General features: G+C 43.5%; 1 protein-coding gene across 2 annotated transcripts in view; it reads left to right on the top strand.

The window, feature by feature from the left end:
• The first annotated feature begins 299 nt into the window (after positions 1–299).
• The window catches only part of LOC137356452 (immunoglobulin superfamily member 1-like), a 52756-nt gene continuing 25621 nt past the window's right edge, over positions 300–27434 (top strand). The window contains exon 1 of one of the 2 annotated variants that reach the window (XM_068022344.1): positions 300–372. The gene's annotated coding sequence lies outside the window, so the exon portion shown is untranslated. Of the gene's footprint in view, positions 373–12996; positions 13022–27434 lie in introns of those variants that run through there. The other variant, XM_068022345.1, reaches the window with a different exon arrangement.

Raw genomic sequence — 27434 nt, 5'->3', positions numbered from 1 at the left:
TAGTTAGCCAGCACATATGATACACTGACATCTCAACATGAGTTTGTGCACCTTGTCTTTGGATATGTAACCCTCCAATTGCCCAAGTTGCTGTCATTGTAAACATTAATGTCCAGCGTGTCAAATACTTTTTTGCATCCTTCTATCCCGCAGCTGCTAGCTCAGGAAACTTGCTAAGAAATTGCAAAGCTCCCACTCGTCTTTGATGCACCACCCCCAAGTGTTTTCGCAATAGTGAGCAAGCAGCAAGGAATGAGTAGGCTGTTGCTGCAGTCTCACAGTCACATTGTTATCAAGAGAAGCTGACAGCTTATGAATTGCTGATAATCTTCTCCTTTGGTCACATTCCACACTGCTTCCTGCTTCATACTGGTGAGTACTCACAAATTCAAATAGTAATTCACACCTACTGCCCAGGTATGTAGACGACTGTCTTTTTTGCTTCCACTCACTGTTGGCATTGTCATGGTATAAGTTTTGTTTTTCTCTTCTGTACAGGCAAAACGCTACAGTTAGCATTTTATGTGATTGGAAGAGCTGCAGCAGAAGCCTCTGTCTTCATGATCATGTCAGTTATGGGGCATTTTTGATAATCAAACACTCGTCAAATTTATAGGAACTCCGCCTATAGAAATGGTGCGTTAAGATCATTGTTTATTTCTCGTCCCTACCTGAATTTAGCTGACATTGCTACTTAATTGATGCACCGTTTGATGCAACAGGGAAGGTTTTCAGCCTCATTTCCTGAAAATGATTCTTTTATTCTCTTTGGAAATAACTACCTTTGGAAAGAGTAGATAAAACAAAGCTTTTCTTAGATTAATTAATGGAAATTCAAAAGCGTCCTGTGGTTAGATTTCGCCATTTTCTCTTTTATTTCTCTCACGGCATTAGTCATCATCATTTCCCCAGAGCATTAGCCGCACTGCTCATCTCAAATCTCCAAGAAACATGCTGGGCAGCAGAATCTCTTATAAACACTTGGTGCATGATACCAGCTCTGATCAAACATTGCATGCAATACAAACTCTGCAAGTCAACGAGCCATCTCCATATTGCTGAACACCGGTTGTGTAGATCAGAGAAGAGACACACCATCTCTTTTCAACTTCTCCTGGAAGTAACCTCTGCATTTCGACAAGAAATGTTTAGATTCCCGACTAACGAATGGTCGTGAATATAAGAGGTATGATCAGTAAGTTCACAGATGACAAGAAAATAGGTGGTGTCGTCAATCGTTAGGAGCATAGTCTTAGATTACAGGAACGATTTCGATGGGCTGGTAGGATGGGTGGAGCAGTGGCAGATTGAATTTAATCCTGAGAAGTGTGAGGTGATGCATTTTGTAAGTATTAACAAGACAAGGGAATATAAAATTGATGGTGGGACCCTTGGAAGTACAGAAGGTCAGAGGGACCTTGGTGTACTTGTCCATAGATCACTGAAGGCAGCAGCACAGGTAGATAAGGTTGGTTAGGAAGGCATATGGCATATTTCTCTATATTAGCTGAGGCATAGGTTATAAGAGCAGGGAGATTATGATGGGGCTCAATAAAACGCTAGATAGGCCACAGCTGGAGTACAGTGTACAGTTCTGTGCACCACACTATAAGAAAGATTTGATTGCACTGGAGAGGGTGCAGAGGAGATTCACCAGGATGTTGCCTGGGCTCGTGCGTTTCAGCTATGAAGAGAGACTGAAAAGGCTAGGGTTGTTTTCTTTAGAGCAGATAAAGCTGAGCAGGGACATGATTGAGGTATACAAAATTACGAGGGGCATTGATTGGTTAGATGGGAAGAAACTTTTTTTCTCTTAGCCGAGGGGTCAAATACCAGGGTGCATAGATTTAAGCTAAGGGCAGGAGGGTTCGAGGGGACATGAGGAGAAAAAAATCACCCAGAGGGTGGTTCGACTCTGGAACGCACTGCCTGCCGAGGTGGTCGAGGCAGGAACCATCACGGCATTTATGAAGTATTTAGATGAGCACGTGAAACGCCATAGCATACAAGGGTACAGGCCAAGTGCAGGGAAATGGCATTAGAATAGTTAGGTGCATGATGGTTGGTACAGACACAATGCACCGAAGGGCCTGTTTCTGTGCTGTATGACTCTATGACTCTCTGTCACATGTTATCTGTTATAAGCAAGACCGTGGGTGTACTTTGGAATTACTCATGCATTAGATAGCATCCTGCTTTGATTTCACAAAGGATAATGAATATGTTGATGGCATCACGTCTGTCCCTCACCATTTTCTCACAGTATTGCTGGAAAAAAACCTTACATTGGTCAAACATGACTGTTCCTACAATGAGTTCTCAATTCCATATTTGCAGGAGAGGCGGAAGCATTGTAGTAATGCCACTGGACTAGCAACACAGTGTTCCAGGCTCCTTCAATGGGGAGAGGGAGTTGAATCTCACTATGGCAAATGGTAAAAAATGAATTCAATTTATCTGGAAATTTTAAAAAAGGGTAATGTAATGGTGAACATGAAAAAATTGTCGATTGATGCAAGAACAGGTTCACTAATGTCCTCTATGAAAAAAAAGTTACCGCCCTTACTGGATATGGCCCGCATGAGATTCCAAACACACAGGCGTGCGATTGACTCTCAACTGCCCTCTGAAATAGCCTAGCAAGCCACTCAGCTCAAGAGCGGATAGTAAATGCTGGCCGAGGCCGCAATCCAACTTGAAGAAGCATGTTTTGAATTTCTATCGAACTTTATAAGATAGCATCACCCAAGGATATTATTCAGAGCTCTCTCTCTCACTCTCACCGTCCCTCTCACTCCATCCCTCTCCCTCTCCCTCTTTCTTTGCTGGTCGTTTGATGCAGCAATCCGGATGGCATTCCAATACCGTTCTGGTTACCCATAACCTTGCACCTTCCACTAAAAAAGATGTCTAATCCCTTCTGCTTGGCAATGCACTCCGCTCGCCCTGCTGCTGGTGTTGTTACCACTTCAGTATCCTTACTTCTCTTTCTCGACACTCAGTTACTAACTATTACATGTTACTTCTGAAGTCGTGCCTTTTCTTTTGCTTTTTTTGTTTTGGTTTTTTTATGCCATTCCATCAATTCTATTCTGAATGGGGCAGTAACACCATGGATACAAATGGGTCGACAAATTCGAAGCAGGAAGTTGGAATACTTATTTATCACTCTGGAAGGAACTATATACGGTGTCCCCCAGGGCTTGGTTATTGATAACAATGCTCTTTTTTGATATATATATATATATATATATATTGACAAACCACATAGGAACAAATAAATTAAGAGCAGAAGCAGCTGACTCGGCCTCTCGATCCTTCTCCTCCATTCAAAATGATCGTGCTTGATCTGATTGTCACCTCAACTCCACATTCCTGCCTACGCCCAATAACCTTTCATCCCCTTGCTGATAATCTACCTACCTCTTCCTTGAAACTATTCAAAGACTCTTCTTCAACCGTCTTGTGAGGAAGAGAATTCCAAAGACTGGCGACCCACTGAGAGAGAAAAAATCTCCTCATCACTCTTAAATGGGCGACCCCTTATTTTTAAACAGTGACCACGAGTTCGAGATTCTCCCACAAGGGGAAACATTCTTTCCACATCCACCCTGTCAAAACCCCTCAGGATCTTATATGTTTCAATCAAGTCGCTGCTTACTGTTCTAAACTCCAGTGGATACAAGCCTAGCGTGTCCAGCCTTTCCTCAAAACAACCCGCCCATTCCACGGATTCGTCCAGTAAAACTTCTCTGAACTGCTTCCATCACATTGACATCGTTTCTTAAATAAGGAGACCAATACTATCAACAATACTCCAGATGTGATCTCACCAATGCCCTGTATAACCTCCCTACTTTTGCATTCAGTTTCCCTTGCGATGAATGATATCTTCTATTCGCTTGCCGAATTACTTGCTCTATTTGCAAACTAAACGTTTTGTGATTCATGTGCTAGGACACCCAGAACCCTCCGCATCTCAGAGCTCTACAATCTCTCACCATTTAGATAATATACTTTAAAAACAATTATTATTCATGCAAAAATGGACAATTTGACATTTTCCAACATTATAATCCATCTGCCAGATCTTTGCCTACTCACTTAGCCTAACAATATCACAGTGTAGCTTCCTTATTTCCTCTTCAAAACTTACTTTCCTACCTATCTTTGTGTCGTCAGCAAAGTTAACAAGCATACCTTGGGTCCCTTCATCCAAATAATTTGTAGAAGTTGTAAAAGGTTGTCGCCCCAGCACTGATCTCTGTGGCACACCACACGTTACATCTTGCCAAACAGAAAATGGTCCAATTATGCGTAATCTCTGTTTCCTGTTCGTGAGCAAATCTTCGCTCTATGCCAAAATGTTACCCCCTACACCATGTAGTTTTATTTAATTTTCAGGAAACCTAAGTACAGTACATCCTTGAAATGGACAGATAACATAATACCTTAACTTTAATGTGGAGAATGATGAAGTTAAGCAAATTAAAAGCAATAATGATGAGACGCAATATAAATTAAAAGGAACAATTTTAAAGGTAGTGCCTGCACAAAGAAACCTGTGGGATCATATACACAATCGTGCAGATGATTGGAGGAGCAAATTAAACAAAATGAGTACGCAGGAATAGCCTTCATAAATAGAGTTCTAAATAAATTACGGAAACAAGGATGTTATGCTAAACCTTTGCAAATCATTATTTGGAAATTAACTTTAGTATATGTTCCACATTTAGGCACCATATTTTAAGAAGGATGTCAGGTAATTTATCAGAATGGTATCGGGGAAGCGGAGTTGCATTTATGTTGGGTACAAGTGAAGTTGGTAATTGTTTCCACTGTGCTGCTTCACTCTATGATTCTGCAACTGTTCATCTAAACCTAATTATTCTAATATCATAATGTGACCTCTGTTTCTTGACAGGACATCAGCCAGAAACGTTAACTCTGGTTCTCCCTACACAGCTTTTATTTCATTCATTCAGGGATGTGGGCGTCGCAGGTTAGGCCAAAAGTTTTTGCCCATCCCTTATTGCCCTTGAGAAGGTGGTGGTCATCTGCCTTCTTCAACTGCTGCAGTCCATTTGGGGTAGGTACACCCACAGTGCTACTAGGAAGGGAGTTCCAGGATTTTGACCCAGCGACAATGAGGGAACAGCGATATAGTTCTAAGTCAGGATGGTGTGTGACATAGCGAGGAACTTGCAGGTGGTGGTGTTCCCATGCGTTTTCTGCCCTTGTCCTTCTAGTTGGTAAAAGTCGCGGGTTTGGAAGGTGCTGTCTAAGGAGCCTTGGTGCATTGCTGCAGAATATCTTGTAGATGGTACACACAGCTGCCACTGTACGTCGGTGGTGGAGGCAGTGAATGTTTGTAGATGGGGTGACAATCAAGCGGGCTGCTTTGTCCTGCATGGTGTCGAGCTTCTTGAGAGTTGTTGGAGCTGCACCCAGCCAGGCAAGTGGAGAGTATTCCATCACACTCCTGACTTGTGCCTTGTAGATGGTGGACAGGCTTTGGGGAGTCAGGAGGTGAGTTACTCGCCTCAGGATTTCTAGCCTCTGATCTGCTCTTGTAGCCACGTATTTATATGGCTACTCCAGTTCAGTTTGTGCTCAGTGGTAGCCCCTAGGATGTTGTTAGTGGGGGATTCAGTGATGGTAATGCCGTTGAATGTCAAGGGGAGATGGTTAGATTTTCTCTTGTTGGAGATGGTCATTGCCTGGCACTTGTGTGGCGCAAATGTTACTTGCCACTTATCGGCCCAAGCCTGGATATTTTCCAGGTCTTGCTGCATTTCTACACGGACTGCTTCAGTATCTGAGGAGTCACGAATGGTGCTGAACATTGTGCATTTTTTATCAGAGTGTATCCCCACTTCTGACCTTATGATCGAAGGTAGGTCATTGATGAAGCAGCTGAAGATGGTTGGACCTAGGACACTACACTGAGGAACGTCTGCAGTGATGTCCTGGAGCTCCGATGATTGACCTCCAACAACCACAGCCATCTTCCTTGGCGTTAGGAAGGGTTTTCATCCCGATTCCCATTAACTTCAGTTTTGCTAGGGCTCCTTCATGCCATACTCGGTCAACTTCTGCCTTGCTGTCAAGGGCAGTCACTCTCACCTCACCTCTTGAGTTCAGCTCTTTTGTCCATGTTTGAAACCAGGCTGTAATGAGGTCAGGAGCTGAGTAGCCATGGCGGAACCCAAACTGAGCTTCATTGAGCAGGTTATTGGTAAGCAAGTGCCGGTTTATTGCACTGTTGAAGACACCTTCCATCACTTTACAGATGATTGAGAGTAGGCTGATGGGGCGGTAATTGGCTGGGTTGGACTTGTTCTGCTTTTTGTGTACAGGACATACCTGGGCAATTTTCCACATTGCAGGGTAGATGCCAGTGTTGTAGCTGTACTGGAACAGATTGGCTAGGGAAGCAGCTAGTTCTGGAGCACAGGTCTTCAGTACTATTGCCAGAATATAGTCTGGGACCATAGCTTTTGCAGTATGCAGTGTCTTCAGTCGTTTCTTGATATCAGGCGGAGTGAATCGAATTGGCTGAAGTCTGGCATCTGTGATGCTGGGGACTTCAGGAGGAGGCCGAGATGGATCATCAACTCGGCACTTCTGGCTGAAAATTGTTGCAAATGCTTCAGCCTTATCTTTCGCACTGATGTGCTGGGCTCCCCCATCATTGAGGATGGGGATATTTGTGGAGTCACCTCCTCCAGTTCTTTGTTTAATTGTCCACCACCATTCACGGCTGGATGTGGCAGGACTGCAGAGCTTAGATCCTAAGTTAAAGCTGCTCTAAGGCCTGCTGAGAATTTCCAGAATTTCCATCTTTCAGTTCAGATTTCCATCATTCACAGTATTTTGCTTCTGCTTTTCAATTCATGTGCACAAACTCAATAAGAGTAATAATATTTCCACTGATCCGAACATAAACCTGGTTGCCACAAGAATCCCATCATTCTTCCTAAAGTGTAATGGCCAGGTCTGGATGCAATCCTCTAGTTGTGACCCGAACAAGAGCTTTTCAAAGTTTCAGGGCAACCTGACTGCTTTGGGACTCACTACCTGTATTTCTGAAGTCAAAAATCCCAAAGGTTTTGCCAAATAATCTCTCGATATGACTGCCACCTTTAAATATCTGTGTGCATGAACCCCCTGCAAACACTTTAGAACTGTCCCATTCAGTCTATATTGCCTATGTCAATTCTTTTTTGCCAAAAGTCATAACCTCATAGTTCTCTGTATTAAATACCATTTGTCATTTCTCTGGGTCTATTATGCTCGGCATTCTATGTCCCTTTGCAGTTGATTGGTATCATCCTTCTTGCCTGCATCGACGTTTGGGACCATCGGCATGTTTTGGAATTTCATTCCATCTTCCAATATCCAAGACATTTTGGATATCAAAAAGCAGTGGTCCTAGCAGTGAACCTTGGGTAACATCACTGCCGACCATACTTTGGTCTGAAAAACAAGCATTTCCCAAGACTCATTGTTTTCTTTCCTGAGCCGTTTATTTAAATCCTTGCTGACACTCATCCTCCTATTCCGTGAGCCTTAATTTTGTTCCCCAGCCTTTATGTGATACTTTATGGAAAGCTTTCTTAAAGCCATATAGACAGCATCCCTTGCAATTCCTTCATCATCCATTGCTGTTACTTCATCAGAACATCAATTAGATTTGTCAAACAGGATCTGCCTTTTACAAATCCGTTCTCCCTAATAACTCACACTTCTTCATCTGCCTCTTGATTTATCCCCTTAATTATTGTTTCTAAAATCGTGTCCACATCAGATGTTAAACTGACCAGCATGTGGTTGCTAGGACTGGCATTAGGCCTTTTCTTGTATCAGGGTGTGACATGATTGGGAAGGGAAGGTGCAGCGAGACTTGGGTGTCCTTGTGCTCCAGTCGCTGAAAGTAAGCATGCACGTGCAGCAGACAGTAAGAAGGCAAATGGTATGTTGGCCTTCAAAGTGAGAGGATTCGAGTACAGGGGCAAGGATGTCTTGCTGCAATTATACACGGCCGTGGTGAGACTACATCTGGAGTACTGTGTGCAGTTTAGGTCTCCTTCTCTGAGTAAGGGTGCTCTTGCTATGGAGGGAGTCTAGCAAAAGTTCACCAGGCTGATTCCTGGGATGGCAGGACTGACGTATCAGGAGAGATCGGGCCCATTAGGCTTGTATCCGCTAGAGTTTAGAAGAAGGAGAGGGGATTTCATAGAAAGCTACAAAATTCCAACAGGACTGGACAGACTAGACGCAGAAAGGATGTTCCCGACGGCGGGGAAGTCCAGGTCCAGGGGTTACAGTCTAAGGATAATGGGTAAGCCATTTAGGACAGAGATGAGGAGGGATTTCTTCACCCCGAGAGTGGTGAACCTGTGGAATGCTCTACCATGGGAAGCAGTTGAGGACAAATCAGTGAATGTATTCAAGAAAGAGTTTGATATAGTTCTTAAAATTCAAGGGATACGGGGAGGAAGTGGGAACAGAGGACTGAGTTTAGATGATCAGCCATGATCGCATTAAATGGCAGTATAGGCTTGAAGGGCCGAATGGCCTACTCCTGCTCCTATTTTTCCATGTTTCTATATGAATTTCACGAACCATTTGGCACCTCCCCGGTATCTAGAGAAGATTGAAAGTTGACGGCAAGTGCTTCCACCATCTAACTTCCACTTCCAAATGGGATGTAAGCCATCCAGACCAAATGTCTTATCCACTGTGAACATAGCCAACCTTTACAATACATCCTGCCCACCAATGTTCAACTCGTATGTTATGTCTACCATCTCTGCTGCCAATGATAATGTGTGCCTTGTTTCAGATTCGAATTGGTGTTGCTGCGACCACACCGCAAAGTATTAACCATTAAATGGTCGCAACTCCAGAAAATTTGCTGTGGTCGTCATACACAGACCACAGCAATACTTGTTAAAGAACAGCAAAATAGCGCAGGTGCTGGAAAGTGGAAATAAAAACAGACAATTCTGGAAATACTCAGCATCTGTTCAGGGCTGGAGAGGAATGTACAATGGGAAGGCGAGGATCCAGTCACCGTGGTCCATGTAGGCACTAACGACATAGCCAGGACAAGTCAGTACGAGGAGCTAGGCACCAAATTAAGAAGCAGAACCTCAAAGGTAACAATCTCTGGATTATTACCTGAGCCACGTGCAAATTGGCATTGGGCAAATAAGATTAGAGAAATCAATATATGGCTCAAAGACTGGTGTCGTAGAAGTATTTCCGGATCGTGGGGCAATGGCACCAGTACTGGGGAAAGTGATGGCTGCACCCTTGTGATTGTCCACACATGAACCGTGCTGGTGTCAGTGTTCTAGCGAGCAGCACAACCAGGGAAGTAGAGAGGGTTTCAAACTAAATAGTGGTGGCAAGGGATTAAACTTAGGAAGACATCATAAAACAAGGAGTAGAGACTAGGCAAGAGAGAAAATCATTAGTATGGGAAATAATAAACAGACTGTGGCAGAAACGGATAGAGTGTACAAATCTAAAATTAAATCAACAGATAAGGCAACAAAAATAATTTTAAAAAAGATCAAACTAAAAGCTCTGTATCTGAATGCACGAAGCATTCAGAAGAAAACAGATGAACTGAGAGTGCAAATAGAAATAAATGTATAAGTACGATCTAATAGCCATTACAGAGACATGGCTGCATACGATTATAGGAAATAGGGGCAGGGGTGGGCCATTCGGCCCGTCGAGCTCACTTAACCATTCAAACGAAGTATGGCTGATCATCCAAATCTACATCATTTTCTCCCACGATCTCCATACTCCTTGACAGATAGAGTGGTAGAAAGATACAGCACCGAAACAAGCCTACGGCCCAACGAGTCCACGCCATCCATCAAGGACCATTTTGTACTGGTCTTACATTAATCTCATTTTCCCCCCCTCACATCTCCACCTTCCCTCAATTTTCCTACCACGTACATACACTAGGAGCAACTTTTTCAATGGCCAATTTACCTATCAATCTGCATGCCCTTGGCATGTGGGAGGAAATCAGAGCACCCGGAGGAAACCCACGCAGTCACAGGGAGAACTTGCAAACTGAAAACAGGCAGTACCCTGAACCGGACCCAGGTTGTTGGAGCTGTGAGGCTGCGGTGCTAGCCGCTACGCCACTGTTGATTTTGATTTTTTTTTTTGATTTAGAGATACAGCACTGAAACAGGCCCTTTGGCCCACCGAATCTGCGTCGACCATTTATACTAATCCTACACTAATCCCTTTTTCCTACCACATCCTCACCTGTCCCGATATTCCCCGACCACCTACCTATATTAGGGGCAATTTATAATGGCCAATTTACCTACCAACCTGCAAGTCTTCTGGCTGTGGGAGGAAACCGGAGCACCCGGAGAAAACCCACGCAGACAGAGGGAGAACTTGCAAAATCCACACAGGTAGCACCCAGAATTGAACCCGAGTCATTGCAGTTACGAGGCTGCGGTGTTAACCACTGTGCCACCCCAAATGTTGCTGTGACTCAGGTATATTGAAGGAGGTGGCTATAGAGATAGTGGCTGCCTTGGTTGTTATCTTTCAAAATTCAATTGATTCTGGAAGGGTTCCTGCAGACTGGAAAGTAGAAAATGTAACACCACTATTTATGAAGGGAGCGAGGGTGAAAATGGAGAACGACAGACCTGTTCGATTGATCTCAGGGAATCTGTTATAGAGGATAAGGTAACTGGACACATGGAAAATAATAATATAGTTGCACAGAGTCAGCATGGAATTGTAAAGGCAAATCATATTTGAGAAACATGTTGGAGTTTTTTGAGGATATTTCTTGTAGCATAGATAAAGGACAACAAGTGGATGTGGTGTATTTGGATTTATAGAAGGCTTTTGATGACGTGCCACACAGGAGGTTAGTAAACAAAATTTAAAAAAACATGGGATTGGGGGTAATACACTGCAATGGATTGAGAATTGGTTAACAGGCAGAAAGCAGAGAGTAGGAATAAATGGATAATTTTCAGGAAGCCAGGCTGTTACTAGTGGGATACCGCAAGGGTCAGTGCCTGGGCCAGAGTTGTTTACAATCTACATAAATGGCTTGAATATGGGGACCAATTGTAATATTTCCAAATTTTATGAAGACGCAAAACTATGAGGGCATTTCGACGGGCTAAGTGAATGGGCAAGAACATGGTAGATGGAATATAAAGTGAGTAAATGTGAAATGATACACTTTGGCAGAGTATTTCTTAAATAGTGAGTGTTTGGGAAGTGTTTCTGTCCAAATAGACCTGGGTGTCCTTGTTCAGGAGTCATTAAAACTAGTATGCAGGTGCAGCAAGCAATTAAGAAGGCATGTGGTATGTTGGCCTTCATTGCAAGGGGCTTTGAGTGCAAGAGTCAAGATGTCTTGCTTCAATTGTATGAAGCCTTGGTGAGACCGCAACTGGAGTATTGTGTACAGTTTTGGTCGCCTTTTCTAAGGAATGATATACTTTCCATAGAGGGAGTGCACCGAAGGTTCACCAGACTAATCCCAGGGATGGTGGTATTGTCTTAGAAGGATAGATTGCAGAAATCTGTCCTGCATGCTCCAGAACTGGGAAGAATTAGAGATGCTCTCATTGAAACTTACACAATTCTTTCAGGGCATGACAGGGTAGATGCGGATAGGATGTTTCTTCTGGCTGGTGAGGCGAGAACAGTCCCAGAGTAAGGGGAAGGCCATTTAAGACTGGGTGAGGAGAAACCTCTTTGCTCAGAGGGTGGTGAATCTGTGAAATTCTCTAACCCAGGGGGCTGCGAAGCTCAAACAGTGATTATGTTCAAGACAGAAGTTATTGCTTTTATTCCTGGTGAAATATGGATACTTTTGATGAAACGCAGTTCAGGAAATGCATCATTTGTTTTTCACAAGTTTTTGAGGCTGCCTTACAAAACACTGGCAGTAGTGGGATTCGAACCCACGTCCCAAATGGGACTGGAGCCTACATCCAGCCCTTAGACCACTCGGCCTCGCTACCACATGAAAACGCGTTTTACGAGTTGGCTGACAGTCTAAAGTAGTGGTACCGCGAATCCATTGACCTCTGCACGCATTGTTTTGAATTTAACCCTCATCGTTACTGTATTACAGGATCGCTGTGTTTTATAGTTTTCCAACACATGAAAGAATCTTGCATATGAGTCTCATTATACCGCAAACCATAATGGGGGCGGGGTGGTGGGCTGTACTTGGTTATTGATTGCATTGTTGTCTTCCTCTGATTGCTCTCAGCTGCAAATTCATCAGAATTGGATGTGTCACAGTTTTGCAGCCCCTCAGTCCGAGGCTCATCCGAACTTGGCCTCAGAGCACAGTTTAACAGTGGAGCTGAGCCATTGCGGCCTCTTGTGCCTCCACAGGCAGATCGCTTGCGGTCGAGGATCAGATGCGGGGCTGCATGATGGAAATTGCAGGGAAAAGGAAGGGGCACCAGGGAGGTTCAACGGGGAGAGAAGCAATTTCTTTCACTACTTCAGTGGTACTTTTATAGACCCTGTGTTCATAAATGGAATGAAAAATGTTGGGTTCGCACAGTGCAAACTTCCAGTTTCTCAGACATTTGACGAAGGCTCACTGAAACCGAACAAGAAACTTGCTGACACGCTCCAGCCCCAGACACTGTGTGACATCCTCGGGGCCTGGACATTGGTGCCCATTCTCGGGGCTCAGACACTGCTTCACAATCTCGTGGCCCATAAATCTTGATCACATCCTCGGAGCCAAGGCGCAGTGTCACATCCTCGGCGACGAACAGTAGTTTACATCCTTGTATTCCTGAAACCAGTTCTCACCTCTGGGTCCAGACGCTACTTCACATCCTCGGTGCTCAGAAATTGCTTCATATCCTCGGGACCGGCGCACCCTGATGGATTCAGCCCGCTTTATGAGGGTTAAAACAAGGATAACGTTCCAAGCAACCCTGATGCTGCTTCAATGCGAGAAGTATAACAGGTAAGGCAGATGAACTTAGAGATTGGATTAGTGCTTGGAAATATGATGTTGTTGCCATGACAGAGACTTGGTTGAGGGAAGGGCAGGATTGGCAGCTAAATGTTCCAGGCTTTAGAAGCTTCAGGCGGGATAGAGGGGTTTGTAAAAGGGGTGGGGGAGTTGCATTACTTGTTAAGGAGAATATCACAGCTGAACTGCGGGAGGACACCTCAGAGGGGTCATGCAGCGAGGCAATATGGGTGGAGCTCAGGAATAGGAAAGGTGCAGTCACGATGTTTGGGGTTTACTACAGGCCTCCCAACAGCCAGCGGGAGGTAGAGGAGCAGATATGTAGACAGATTTTGGAAAGATGTAAAGGTAACAGGGTTCGAGTGGTTGGTGATTTTAACTTCCCCAATATTGACTGGGACTCACTTAGTGCTAGGGGCTTGGATGGGGCAGAATTTGTGAGGAGCATCCAGGAGGGCTTCTTGAAACAGTATGCAGATAGTCCAACTAGGGATGGGGCCATTCTGGACCTGGTATTGGGGAATGAGCCCGGCCAGGTGGTCGAAGTTTCAATGGGGGAGCATTTCGGGAGCAGTGACCATAATTCCATAAGTTTTAAGGTACTTGTGGATAAGGATAAGAGTAGTCCTATGGTGAAGGTGCTAAATTGGGGGAAGGCTAATTATAACAATATTAGGCAGGAACAGAAGAATTTACATTGGGGGCGGCTGTTTGAGCGTAAATCAACATCTGACATGTGGGAGTCTTTCAAACGTCAGCTGATTAGAATCCAGGACCAGCATGTTCCTGTGAGGAGGAAATACAAGTTTGGCAAGTTCGGGAACCTTGGATAACATGGGATGTTGTGAGCATAGTCAAGAAGAAAAAGGAAGCATTTGTAAGGGCTGGAAGGCTAGGAACAGATGAAGCACTTGAGGAATATAAAGACAGTAGGAAGGAAATTAAGCAAGGAGTTAGGTGGGCTAAAAGGGGTCATGAAAAGTCATTGGCAAATAGGATTAAGGAAAATCCCAAGGCTTTTTATACATATATAAAGAGCAAGAGGGTAACCAGGGAAAGGGTTGGCCCACTCAAGGGCAGAGGTGGGAATCTATGTGTGGAGCCAGAGGAAATGGGCGAGATGCTAAATGAGTACTTTGCATCAGTATTCACCAAGGAGAAGGATTTGGTGGATGAAGAGCCTAGGAAGGGAGTGCAGATAGTCTCAGTCATCTCATTATCAAAAAGGAGGAGGTGTTGGGTGTCTTGCAAAGCATTAAGGTAATAAGTCCCCAGGGCCTGATGGGATCTACCCTGGAATACTGAGGGAGGCAAGGGAAGAAATTGCTGGGGCATTGGCAGAAATCTTTGCATCCTCATTGGCTACAGGTGAGCTCCCAGATGACTGGAGAATAGCCAATGTTGTTCCTTTGCTTAAAGAATGGTGGCAAGGATAATCCAGGAAATTATAGGCCGGTGAGCCTTATGTCAGTGGTAGGGATGCAATTAGAGAGGATTCTTCTGGACAGGATTTACTCCCATTTGGAAACAAACGAACTTATTAGCGAGAGACAGCATGGTTTTGTGAAGGGGAGGTCGTGTCTTACTAATTTGACTGAGTTTTGTGAGGAAGTGACGAAGATGATTGATGAGGGAAGGGCGGTGGATGTTGTCTATATGGATTTTAGTAAAGCCTTTGACAAGGTCCCGCATGGCAGACTGATGCAAAAGGTGAAGTCACACGGGATCAGAGGTGAGCTGGCAAGATGAATACAGAACTGGCTCGGTCACAGAAGACAGAGGGTAGCAGTGGATGGGTGGTTTTCTGAATGGCGGGATGTGACTAGTGGTGTTCCGCAGGGATCAGTGCTGGGACCTTTGCCGTTTGTAGTATATATAAATGATTTGGAGGAAAATGTAGCTGGTCTGATTAGTAAGTTTGCGGATGACACAAAGGTTGGTGGAGTTGTGGATAATGATGAGGATTGTCAGAGGATACAGCAGGATATCGATCGGTTGGAGACTTGGGCGGAGAAATGGCAGATGGAGTTTAATCCAGACAAATGTGAGGTAATGCATTTTGGAAGGCTAATGCAGGTGGGAGGTATACAGTAAATGGCAGAACCCTTAGGAGTATTGATAGGCAGAGAGATCTGGGCGTACAGGTCCACAGGTCACTGAAAGTGGCAATGCAGGTGGATAAGGTACTCAAGAAGTCATACGGCATGCTTGCCTTCATCGGTCGGGGCATAGAGTAAAAAAATTGGCAAGTCATGTTGCAGCTGTACAGAACCTTAGTTCGGCCACACTTAGAATATTGCGTGCAATTCTGGTCGCCACACTACCAGAAGGACGTGGAGGCTTTGGAGAGGGTACAGAGGAGGTTTACCAGGATGTTGCCTGGTCTGGAGGGCATTAGCTATGAGGAGAGGTTGGAAAAACTCTGATTGTTTTCACTGGAAGGACGGACGTGGAGGGGCGACATGATAGAGGTTTACAAAGTTATGAGCGGCATGGACAGAGTGGATAGTCAGAAGCTTTTTCCCAGGATGGAAGAGCCAGTTATTCGGTGACAGATGTTGAAGCTGCGAGGGGCAAAGTTTAGAGGGGATATGCGAGGCAAGTTTTTTACACAGAGGGTGTTGAGTGCCTGGAACCTGCTGCCAGGGGAGGTGGTGGAAGCAGATACGATAGCGACGTTTAAGAGACATCTTGACAAATATATGAATAGGAAGGAATAGAGGGATATGGACCCCGGGAGTGCAGAAGGTGTTAGTTTAGGCAGGCATCAAGATCGGTGCAGGCCTGGAGGGCCGAATGGCCTGTTCCTGTGCTGCACTGTTCTTTGTTCTTTGTTCTTTGAATCTGCTTCCACCAGCCATTCAGGCAGCGCATTCCAGATCACAACAACTAACACTTTTAGTTAAAATGTTAAAGTATTTTGTACAATGAACAATTCTATGCTTACTTGTTATCGACTATAACTGGATATGAAAAAAAGACATCCTCAGCTCCTTTCTCACTGTCTCTTTGGCCAATTAATGCCAAGAGCTGGAAGTTGAGAATAGAATAAATAAAATGTTTCAGCCAGTACGGACATGATGTGCTGAATGGCCTCCTACTGTGCAGAAATGTTTGCATGTTTCTATATTCAATCTCCGTCCTCTGGTAACAGAGAGAGGGAGAAGGTGAGAGAGAGAGCAGATAGTGACAGATGGAGAAATTGAGAAGCAGAGAGCCTCTTTCTCCCACGTTGGCCTTGGAACTATTTAGAAAATAAAAGGGAAATGATTTGCTTTTTGAAGGTGAACTTAAAACCTTAACAAAATGCTGTCAAGACCCAGTGGTTATTTGAACTCACAGCCTCTCATTTACAAGACCAGCTCTAAACCCTGAGGTATGGAGCCAACTGTGCCCCAGTGCTGGACATTCCCCAGTTAGTGCTGCATGTTCGAAAAATCATGTGCATGTCAGTTAAGCAAAGATTGTCACAGAATCACGGAATTTTTGCAGCACAGAAGGAGGCCATTCTACCCATCGTGTCTTTGCTGGCACTCTGAACGACCAATTAACCTAGTGCCAGTGCCCCAACTTCTCCCCATAACACTGCACCTTCTTCCATTTCGCAAAGCAATCAAATTAACTCTTGATTGCCTCAATTGATCCTGCCTCCACCACACTCAAAGGCAGGGCATTGTGGAGATACGAGAATAACAGACCCACCCAGTCACTCTCCCTGTGTAGGTACTAAAATAACAGACCCATTCAGAGAACTTCCCTTTGGAGAAACTATAATAACAGAACCACTCAGTCACTCTCCCTGTGGAGATACTATAGTAATAGACCCACCCAGTGACTCTCCTTGTGTAGATAATAAAATAACATACACATTCAGCGAATTTCTCTGTGGAGATACTGTAATAACAGACCCACCCAGTCACTCTCCCTGTGTACATACTAAAATAACAGACCCACTCAATTACTCTCCCTGTGCAGACTCTATAATAACAGGGCCACTCAGTGACTCTCCCTGTTGAGATACGATAAAAACAGACCCACTCATGACTCTCGCCGCAGGGATATAATAATAATAATAGCCCCACTCAGTCACTCTCACTGTGAAAACACTATAATAACAGACCCACTTCGTCACACTCCCAGGGGAAATAATGTAATTACAGACTCACTCAGTGGCTCTCACTGTGGAGATATTATAATAACAGATCCACTCAGACACTCCCATTGTGCTGATACTAACAGAGCCATTCAGTCACGCTCCCTGCGAAGAACCAGTAATAACAGAACCACGCATTAACCCTCACTGTGGAGATACTATAATAACAGACACACTCGGTGTATCTCCTCGTGGAGACCCCATAATAAGAGACCCTCTGAGTCACTATCCCTGTGGAGATAATATCATAACAGACCCACCCAGTGCACGGTTTGGGGTATAAAGGCATAATTACAAAGCTTGTAGCTGATAGGAAATTCAGAAATGTAAGGACGGTGAGGGCTTTTAGACTTCAGGATGACTTGGACAGTCCGTGACACGGGCAGGCACATGGCAGATAGCATAAATACATACAAGTGTGAAATAATGTATTTTGGAAGGAGAGATGTGAAGAGACAGGGTAAACTAAATGGGATCATTTTAAACGTGGTGCAGGAAGGGAAAAAGACACATGGTCTCATCTACATAAAGTCAGAAAATTATGTAAGAAATGGGGGGGGGAGATAAAGACATTTTCACTCAATCAGTTTGTTTGATATGGAATTCACTGTCTCAAAATGAACTGAAAGCAGATTCACTCTTATCTTACAAACGGCAGGTGGCTGTATACTTGGAAAGGAAACATAGGGAAGGCTTTACTGAAATAATAGGTGAGGGGGAATAGGTGGATATTTCTATCGTGGGGCAGCACATGAAGGAGTGGCCGAATTGCCTTGGTACGGGCTGTATGATGGTACAGTTCCATGAGGAATTGTGTCTCCTTCGTCATCCCTGCCTAATAATTGTGAGCTGGCATGCAGTTTGCGCTGCTGAATTCTGCTCGGATGATGTGAATGTGAGCGACAGTGCCAAGAAAACAATTTAATGTTGAGAGTTTTATGTTATTTCAAATTCTTGTCAGTGGTACCAAATTCGCTTGTGACAGGTGTCACGAATGGTCAATGTTGTTTGCTCTGAACAGTACATAATTCTATGAAACTTTTCTCCATCCAATGCACCCTTCTGAGTGGAATGAGGGAATATGACAAGAACCAATGGAAACAGGCAGGAAAGAGCTAATAACGCTACAGCTGCAGAGTTTCACAGTTGTGAGCACCCTTAACTGAAGCTTGGCGCTTCAGAATTGCTGATAATTTTCTCCTGTGGTCAGAATCCACATTTCTTGCTGCTGGTGGCCGATGAGTGACAACATGTTGCAACACTAATCTAACGCAATTAATTTTGCCATCTCTTTGGTGTAAAGGCTGGGAGTGGGCAAGGCAGGCAAAATGGTGCAGGAAGGAGTCGGGTGGAGTGTCAGTTATCTTCCTGCTGCCATGCCATCTTGGTAGCAGCGGCAAAACTGGCTGATGACCCACCTGCCTGGAATCCAATTGAGCCACTTCTGTGGCCCATTAAGGCCTTCTTCCTGCCTCTGTTGGCATTTTACCAGCTGGTAGGAGGCTCGCTGCCATATGGGGAGAACGCCCAGTGAAACCTGGCGTCCATCAAGCGGGCTCCTGGGAAGCCTCAATTTTGGGCACTTTGTGTCCCACAGAGGGACCCCCAGGCGACAATGGCAGTTAACAGGGCAATAGCGCTGCCTGCACACAGCAAACAACAGCAACCCCACCCCCCCCTCCCCGCCCCCAACCCCCTTGCCGGGACCTGAATGCTGGACCCCAAATTACAAAGGGAGGTATTTTCTTTACTTATTAAAACACTTGAAAACGTCACACTGCACCTATGCAGTATACAACCCCATTTGATGTCGAAAGCCTGGCAGTTAAACGTTGCGAATGCCTCTCCGGTTCAATGATTTGAATCTTTGAGGCATTTCTCAAAGTCAATGTCCTCTTTGCTCACTTCTCCGATCACGTTCGAGCTGGACATCCATGAATAAGGCAATTGCTGGTGATGCTGTTGGGCTTTACCTTCTCGATAAACCTCAACTGTCAAGATAGGTTCAATTCTTTTCAGTAAAGCCTGGCTACCTGACCAGACCCGACTACATGTGTTAGGTTCGGTTCGGGTCAGGCTGGACTGTATTGTTTAGCTTTGGCAGTCTTGGCACCATTTTTCATGTCTGCTTATATGAAAACCCCAATATAAATACATATTATGTATTAAAACTTAAGTGTGACATTTTTAAACTAAACATTTCACCGATATGATGTAAAAAATATATGGGAACAGATTTATTTTTCCAGACTGGTTTTAAGTCCGGAAATGTTTGTGAATTACATTTGTAAGGCAATTGTATTCAAAATGAGTTCAGAGTATAAAGTTCAACAACACACATTGGAGGCTGCCTTTTCTGCACAAAGGAAACCCAGGGGTGGATTATAAGGTCCATTCATATTTCAATGATAGGGGCTGCCAAATGATATGACATTTAGTGGATAATTTGAGTGACAGTCATGCGAGTTAAAATTAGCCACTGAAGGAATACTAATGACTCATTTTATTCATAACACATGCTTATAATATAATTCATGAACTTGTTTGCTTTAACATTGCAAGAACGGAATTGGAAAAATAGCTGCAGTGCCCTGTCCAGACCACCTGGTTGTAAGCATGTTGATGATTTTTCTTAACTTAAAAAAGGCAAACAATTTCAAGAATTCGATCTACCCAGTTATTGAAAGAAGACAAAAACATTAGTCTACCACGAAATTCCGTGATGGGATTGATTATATAGAAAGTCTTATTGCAGCTGTTGTGTGATGTACATCTGGAAAGCTGCCACATTATGATTGAAAGCGAGTGTCACTGACCACATCAATGGATGTTGTGGACAAAATTCACTAGGAATTATCTGAAAAGCCAAAATGCAGGATCCAACTTACTTAATTCTCATTACTGAGTGGATGAGACACTAACCTATACCCAAGTTATCTCAGTTTTGATAATCCAGTGTTTCAAATGCAAATATTAAAAATGAAGATGCATAGAACCAATATTTATTGTATCTAGTCTAGACGTTAATTGGCATTGTGCACATTGTGTTTTATCTTGAATATGGGGTTGGTGGGGGCGGGGGATGGAGGTTGAATAATTAACACTGGCCATCCAAGTATCAATTCTAAATCTTCCACAGTAATGAATTAAAACACCCTGGCATATTAATCTGCCGTTACAGTCTATATTAGTCAAACTAATAATTTGTGTTCCTTAAATGAAGTATTCCTCTGATTCTAAAGGGCTGGTATTCTGTTCCAGGGAGTGAATACAGAGTTGGCTATTTCTAGAAACTTCGGTTCATGTCAAAACCATTTGAAGGCATTGAACAATGTAGCATTATTAATGCAATATTTTCCCATCAAATGCTGATCATTTCAAACAAGCTATAATGGCTGTAGAACTAATGTTGATTGATTTTCAAAAGCAAGCCTTTGCCCCATTAGGGACCAACTGATTGTTGCACAGTAGCAGACAAGTAAAATTGCAGAGAGAACTCCATCAGATTAGATTAGAGATACAGCACTGAAATAGGCCCTTCGGCCCACCGAGTCTGTGCCGAACATCAACCACCCATTTATACTAATCCTACACTAATCCCATATTCCAACCAAACATCCCCACCTGTCCCTATATTTCCCTACCACCTACCTAGACTAGTGACAATTTATAATGGCCAATTTACCTATCAACCTGCAATTCTTTTGGCTTGTGGGAGGAAACCCACGCAGACACAGGGAGAACTTGCAAACTCCACACAGGCAGTACCCGGAATCGAACCCGGGTCACTGGAGCTGTGAGGCTGCAGTGGTAACCACTGCGCCACTGTGCCGCCCATCGCTGAGCTTTTTTTTTTAAACGCATATCAGATCACGTCTGTTAGCTGGTTCTTTTCCCAGAGAATGTAGAGCCTCGTGAATACATTGTCAGCTGGTGTAGTGGGTGCTGACCTTCTCAGTGGCTGCAAGAGGGAGCTCGATCTGTTCCTGTCTGTGAGAAAGATTGTGTCATATAGGAGATACGTTTCTTTATAGGTAAAACGTGGTCCATGTAATCTCCTGGACAGGTTTTGGACTGCCAGGGTAGCAGGGCATTGGCGAGGACGTTTGCTGAGATTTTTCCCCACGTTGGCCCAGGGTTATTATGTTTTTTTGTGCCACTCCTAGTAGATTTATAGGTGGGTTAGGGAGAAAGAAGAAGTGTTTAGCCGTGATGGTCCAGCGATATTGGTGTGAGACAGTTTTGATGGGCCAGCTAGTCTTCCTGCGGCATTCACATAAGATTGCAAGCTGGAAATTTTCCTCTGTATCGACTCAAATTGTACAGGGACCTTAATGCAATAAATGCTACAAGTGCATCCTTCCTCAATATTGTAGACAAAGAAAGAAGTAGCAGTGGATATAAAACAGACAAAAAGTTGGTTGAGCTCTCTGACAGCACCATGAATGGTTTCCTAAACTGTTTACAATGGAAGCGTAATGTGGATGTCACATTCTCACACTTGTTGATTCATCTTGTCTACCTTCGGCACCCTAACAGAGTTTGGGAACTCTCTGACAAAGTACTACTGATATAGATTTCCCAATTGCACTACTAAGTGCCGTTCCCATGAGCTGGTGGTATTGTTTTATTTTTAGTCCACATTTTTTTTTCTGTTTCATTAATATGCTTGAGATTTTCGAGTCGTGTTGGGCATCAAAAAAAAAAGACTCTGGTTGGGTTTTGATTGGCTGTTGTCAGGTCGGACACGGTTCAGGTTTTAGCTTTACACCTTAGCCAGGCTTCACTTCACAGCTTTTCACTTTATCGTTATTCTCTGTGAGCAAGTTTTCATTTCTCTGTCCATAGAGGCTGCCACTGCAGCTGTCTTCCTTTCTTTCAGTCTGCTCTGAGGCTGCCAAGTGCTTGTCTTCTGTCTGTGCCTTCAGAAAAATTGTTATATTTAACTGGAATAAAACGTCAATAGATCATTTTCCCTTTCCATTATGCAAAGTCCAGAAGCCTGGCATCAAATGAAGTTGTGTGTGGAATCAGAGGAGATAGGGGAAGCGTTAAATGAATATTTTTCGTCAGTATTTACAGTAGAGAAAGAAAATGTTGTCGAGGAGAATACAGACTACTAGGCTAGATGGGATTGAGGTTCACAAGGAGGAGGTGTTAGCAATTTTGGAAAGTGTGAATGTAGATAAGTCCCCTGGGCCAGATGGGATTTATCCTAGGATTCTCTGGGAAGCCAGGGAGGAGATTGCAGAACCTTAGTCCTTGATCTTTATGTCATCATTGTCGACAGGAATAGTGCCGGAAGACTGGTGGATAGCAAATGTTGTCCCCTTGTTCAAGAAGGGGCGTAGAGACAGCCCTGGTAATTATAGACCTGTGAGCCTTACTTCGGTTGTGGGTAAAATGTTGGAAAAGGTTATAAGAGACAGGATTTATAATCATCTTGAAAAGAATCAGTTCATTAGTGATAGTCAGCACGGTTTTGTGAAGGGTAGGCTGTGCCTCACAAACCTTATTGAGTTTTTCGAGAAGGTGACCAAACAGGTGGATGAGGGTAAAGCCGTGGATGTGGTGTATATGGATTTCAGTAAGGCATTTGATAAGGTTCCCCACGGTAGGCTATTGCAGAAAATACGGAGGTATGGGATTGAAGGTGATTTAGAGCTTTGGATCAGAAATTGGCTAGCTGAAAGAAGACAGAGGGTGGTAGTTGATGGAAAATGTTCATCCTGGAGTTTAGTTACTAGTGGTGTACCGCAAAGGATCTGTTTTGGGGCCACTGCTGTTTGTCATTTTTATAAATGACCTGGATGAGGGTGTAGAAGGGTGGGTTAGTAAATTTGCGGATGACACGAAGGTCGGTGGAGTTGTGGATAGTGCCGAAGGATGTTGTAGGTTACAGAGGAACATAGATAGGCTGCAGAGCTGGGCTGAGAGATGGCAAATGGAGTGTAATGCGGAAAAGTGTGAGGTGATTCACTTTGGAAGGAGTAACAGGAATGCAGAGTACTGGGCTAATGGGAAGATTCTTGGTAGTGTCGATGAGCAGAGAGATCGTGGTGTCCAGGTACATAAATCCCTGAAAGTTGCCACCCAGATCAATAGGGCTGTTAAGAAGGCATATGGTGTGTTAGCTTTTATTAGTAGGAGGATCGAGTTTCGGAGCCACGAGGTCATGCTGCAGCTGTACAAATCTCTGGTGCGGCCTCACCTGGAGTATTGCGTGCAGTTCTGGTCACCGCATTATCGGAAGGATGTGGAAGCTTTGGAAAGGCTGCAGAGGAGATTTACTAGGATGTTGCCTGGTATGGAGGGAAGGTCTTACGAGGAAAGTCTGTGGGACTTGAGGTTGTTTTCGCTAGAGAGAAGGAGGAGGAGAGGTGACTTAATAGAGACATATAAGATAATCAGAGGGTTAGATAGGGTGGATAGTGAGAGTCCTTTTCCTCGGATGGTGATGGCAAACACGAGGGGACATTGCTTTAAGTTGAGGGGTGATAGATATAGGACAGATGTTAGAGGTAGTTTCTTTACTCAGAGAGTAGTAGGGTCGTGGGACGCCCTGCCTGCAACAGTAGTAGACTCGCCAACTTTAAGGGCATTGAAGTGGTCATTGGATAGACATATGGATGAAAATGGAATAGTGTAGGTCAGATGGTTTCACAGGTCGGCGCAACATCGAGAGCCGAAGGGCCTGTACTGCGCTGTAATGTTCTATGTTCTAAATAACCGCCTGGGCATTCTATTGTTTCCAAGTTTTTACAGATGCCATGCACATTTGCCTCCTCAGAATCACTGACTCCATTTTTACGATCCAAAAGGCTGGGACGGTGAAAAACATTGTTCTTCAGGTGTTATACCCTGGCAATCTCTGTTTGTTTCAGTTAAAAAAAAATATTTGATCTGTGTTCTCTGTTGTCCTGGTAACCAAGATGTCTGCCTTGTCCTTCAGCAGAGTGCTTGTGAGGTCACCTGACTTCTCAGACATTATCTTAAACTTGAAAAAAATCAAAGTATTTTTTTAAACATAATCATTTTAAAAAGTCCAGCGTTCATAACATCATCATGCCCTAAATGTGTTGCAATTCTGCATGCAGAACTTTTCGGACGTTGCAAAAGAATTATTGTGTGTTTCCAATTTTTTTTTCTGAATTTGGCTGTGATGTTGTTTAATTGTTGCATCATGCAACTCAATGTGGAAGCTTTCTAACTTCCATTTCCTCAAAACATCTTTTTTAAGTCTGGAAATAACTCCTTTTTGAAGGAGTAATGTAAGCAAAATTTCCCTAACATTGCCAGACACTCAGTCGTTTCCTTGTTGACTGATTCACCTCCGTCGTCAATTTCACATCTCCCTCAGTATCTACCCCAACTACCTCCCCGTAGCAGTTACCATTTTATTCATCCAAACTTACAAAACATATGATGGGAGCAACAGCTGTATGCAGGCTTGCTCACCTTTTTCCAGCACTGATAACCGACTCTTCAAATCTACTGCAGCCTCCTTCTCAATGCACGACGATTCTGGATGACAGGACAAGTACAAATAGCACTAATTTGCCCCTAATTCTGTTCACCCAAAGCCTCTCCTTTGTTTGGAAAGGAAACTGTATGATTCAGCAAGAATAATATAATATCGTGTAGCTTGCACCATTGGAAAAGACAAAGCAAGAACTATCACTCAAATGCAGGTATGCATCTCTGACACCGTTCTTCCAGAGTCTTGGTCTTCCTTTGAAAGGAACAGGTAGCATTCAGTCAGACTTTGGTCACTTAATATCCTGCAGGTTGCACGATTACACTAGACCGAAAATAAACTGAGATTACTGTTATTTTTGAAATATATTTATAATCTGCGTATAAACTGCTTAATTTCAAATGGCTAGATATATGACAACTGAAATTTAATGCAGATGAATATGGAGCAATGTATGTTTGAAGGAAGTATAAAGAAATGTTATGAACATTAAGTGGTATGATTTTAAAGCACCAGGAAATACAGTGAGACATGGGATCTCAAGCAGGCAATTGTAAAAGTTTCAGGACAATTTCATTTATCTCGTAAAGGAAAAGGGATACAGAATGTTGGGTTTTATGAATAGACGTATAGTGAGCAAAGTATTCTACATCAAGAATTCCTAGACATTTAAGGCATACTTGTATTATGAACGCTGGACTTTGTAACATTTTATATTTTTTTAAACTGTCACTTTTAAAAGTTTAAGATGCAGTCCAAGAATCAGATGACCTCGCAAGCATTTTGCCTAAGGACAAAACAAGAATCTTTGTTACCGGGACAACAGAGAACATAGATCAAACACTTTAAAAAAAACACATAACCTGCAGGGTTTTCACCCTCCCAGATAAAGTGGAAGTCCTGTACTCAGAGAATACTGATAAAGGGAATGTCTGCGAAGATTGAACGTGTTTTGAAAGTTGAGGTTTGCAGACAAGTAAAATGCCAGCAGGATCACCAGGAATTGACCTATTCACGGACGTTCAGCTCGTTAGTGCATGAAGAAATGAGCGAAGAGGACATTGAATTTGGGATGGTCTGGGAGTTCCAACCCATTGCAACTGGGAGGAGTTTGCGAAGGGTAACCCTCAAAGACGACTGTGTAACATATAGATGTAGTGTGACGTTTAAAATAATAAAAGTAAGGATATTATACCACACTTGTAAAAATCATTGCTTGGAATGTGGGTCCAAATCTGGACATTTCTTTTTCGGAAGGGTGCCATGACTTTGTACATGCTGCAGAGGAGATATGCCAGATTGTGTCCAGGGATGAGGCACTTCAGTTACATAGTAATTCTAGAACATAAAATGGACCTCTTCTCCTTTATAGAGCTGTGCAAAAATATGATTAGATTTAATAGAGTAAATGAGGAAAAACATTTATAGCTGGCTGGAGAGGTGGTAACTATACGAAAACAAAAGAACCTGCGAGGAGATGAGGATTTCTTCAAAGCAGCGAGTTTGAAATTCATTGTCTGAAAGTGTGATCATAGCTGATTAGATTGTATTTTTTAAAGGGAATTGGGAATGAATGACTGACCCTGGTAAAACGGAAGTGGTGGGAGCCTAAATGATAGCTGTTTCAAAGAGGTGTGAGCTGCAGCATCGCCATCTTCTTTGTTTCTTCTCTATATGATTCTAAAACTGTTCAGCTCAAAGAATATACTTCTAATATCATGAAGCGACCTGAAACGACCTGTTTATTTATTCTTTTACACTCCACAGATGCTACCATATCTGCTGAGTATCTCCAGCATTTTCTGTTTTTACTTCAGCCTTCCATCATCGGCTGTATTTATCTTCTGCTTATCCATTCGTGTGCACCACATCAGTAAATGTGATAAACTTCCCTGTGCTCCGGATAGTTGACACTGGTTGTCACAACACGGGTTCTGAAAGAATACAGGGAATATATAATTATAGGTCAGGGCAACGGAATATAACAAGGTTGATAGGTTAATTGGCCATTATAAATTGCACTTAGTATAGGTAGGTGGCAGGGAAATATAGGGACAGGTGGGGATGTGGTAGGAATATGAGATTAGTGTAGGATTAGTATAAATGGGAGGTTCATGGTTGGCACAGTCTCGGTGGGCCGAAGGGCCTGTTTCAGTGCTGTATCGCTAAAAAAAAAAGCAAGTGGGTTTCCTCCGGGTGCTCCGGTTTCCTCCCACATGCCAAAGACTTGCAGGTTGATAGGTTAATTGGCCATTATAAATTGCACTTAGTATAGGTAGGTGGCAGGGAAATATAGGGACAGGTGGGGATGTGGTAGGAAGATGTGATTAGTGTAGGATTCGTATAAATAGGTGGTTGATGGTCGGCACAGACTCGGTGGGCCGAAGGGCCTGTTTCAGAGCTGTATCTCTAAACTAAACTAAACAAGATGTTCTCTATATTCTATTATTAAATCAGCGATCAACAGCCATTACACCGTGCGAAATGTAACTATACAGTCAGAAATAGGAGACTATGCCATTCAGACTCTCGGGGACGCTCAAAGTTCAATTACATTATGTCTTAATGCATCTCAACTCTGTCTATCTTCCTTTACCTCATTTCCCTGAATATCCTTACCGAACCAAAACTATCCAGCATAGTCTGAAAAGTTCAAAGTCACCCAGCATCCATGGCATGTTGTGTCTGTCCTGATGTAGCTGCTAAACGGTCTGGCACTTATCTTGCGATAATGGCCTCTGGTTCATAACTTTCCCACTTGACTTCAACACGAT

Source organism: Heterodontus francisci, chromosome 45 (assembly GCF_036365525.1).
Source record: "Heterodontus francisci isolate sHetFra1 chromosome 45, sHetFra1.hap1, whole genome shotgun sequence".
NCBI classification, from domain to species: domain Eukaryota; kingdom Metazoa; phylum Chordata; class Chondrichthyes; order Heterodontiformes; family Heterodontidae; genus Heterodontus; species Heterodontus francisci.
Note: the sequence above shows the minus strand (reverse complement) of the source record. Positions and strands in the feature narration are given on the sequence as shown.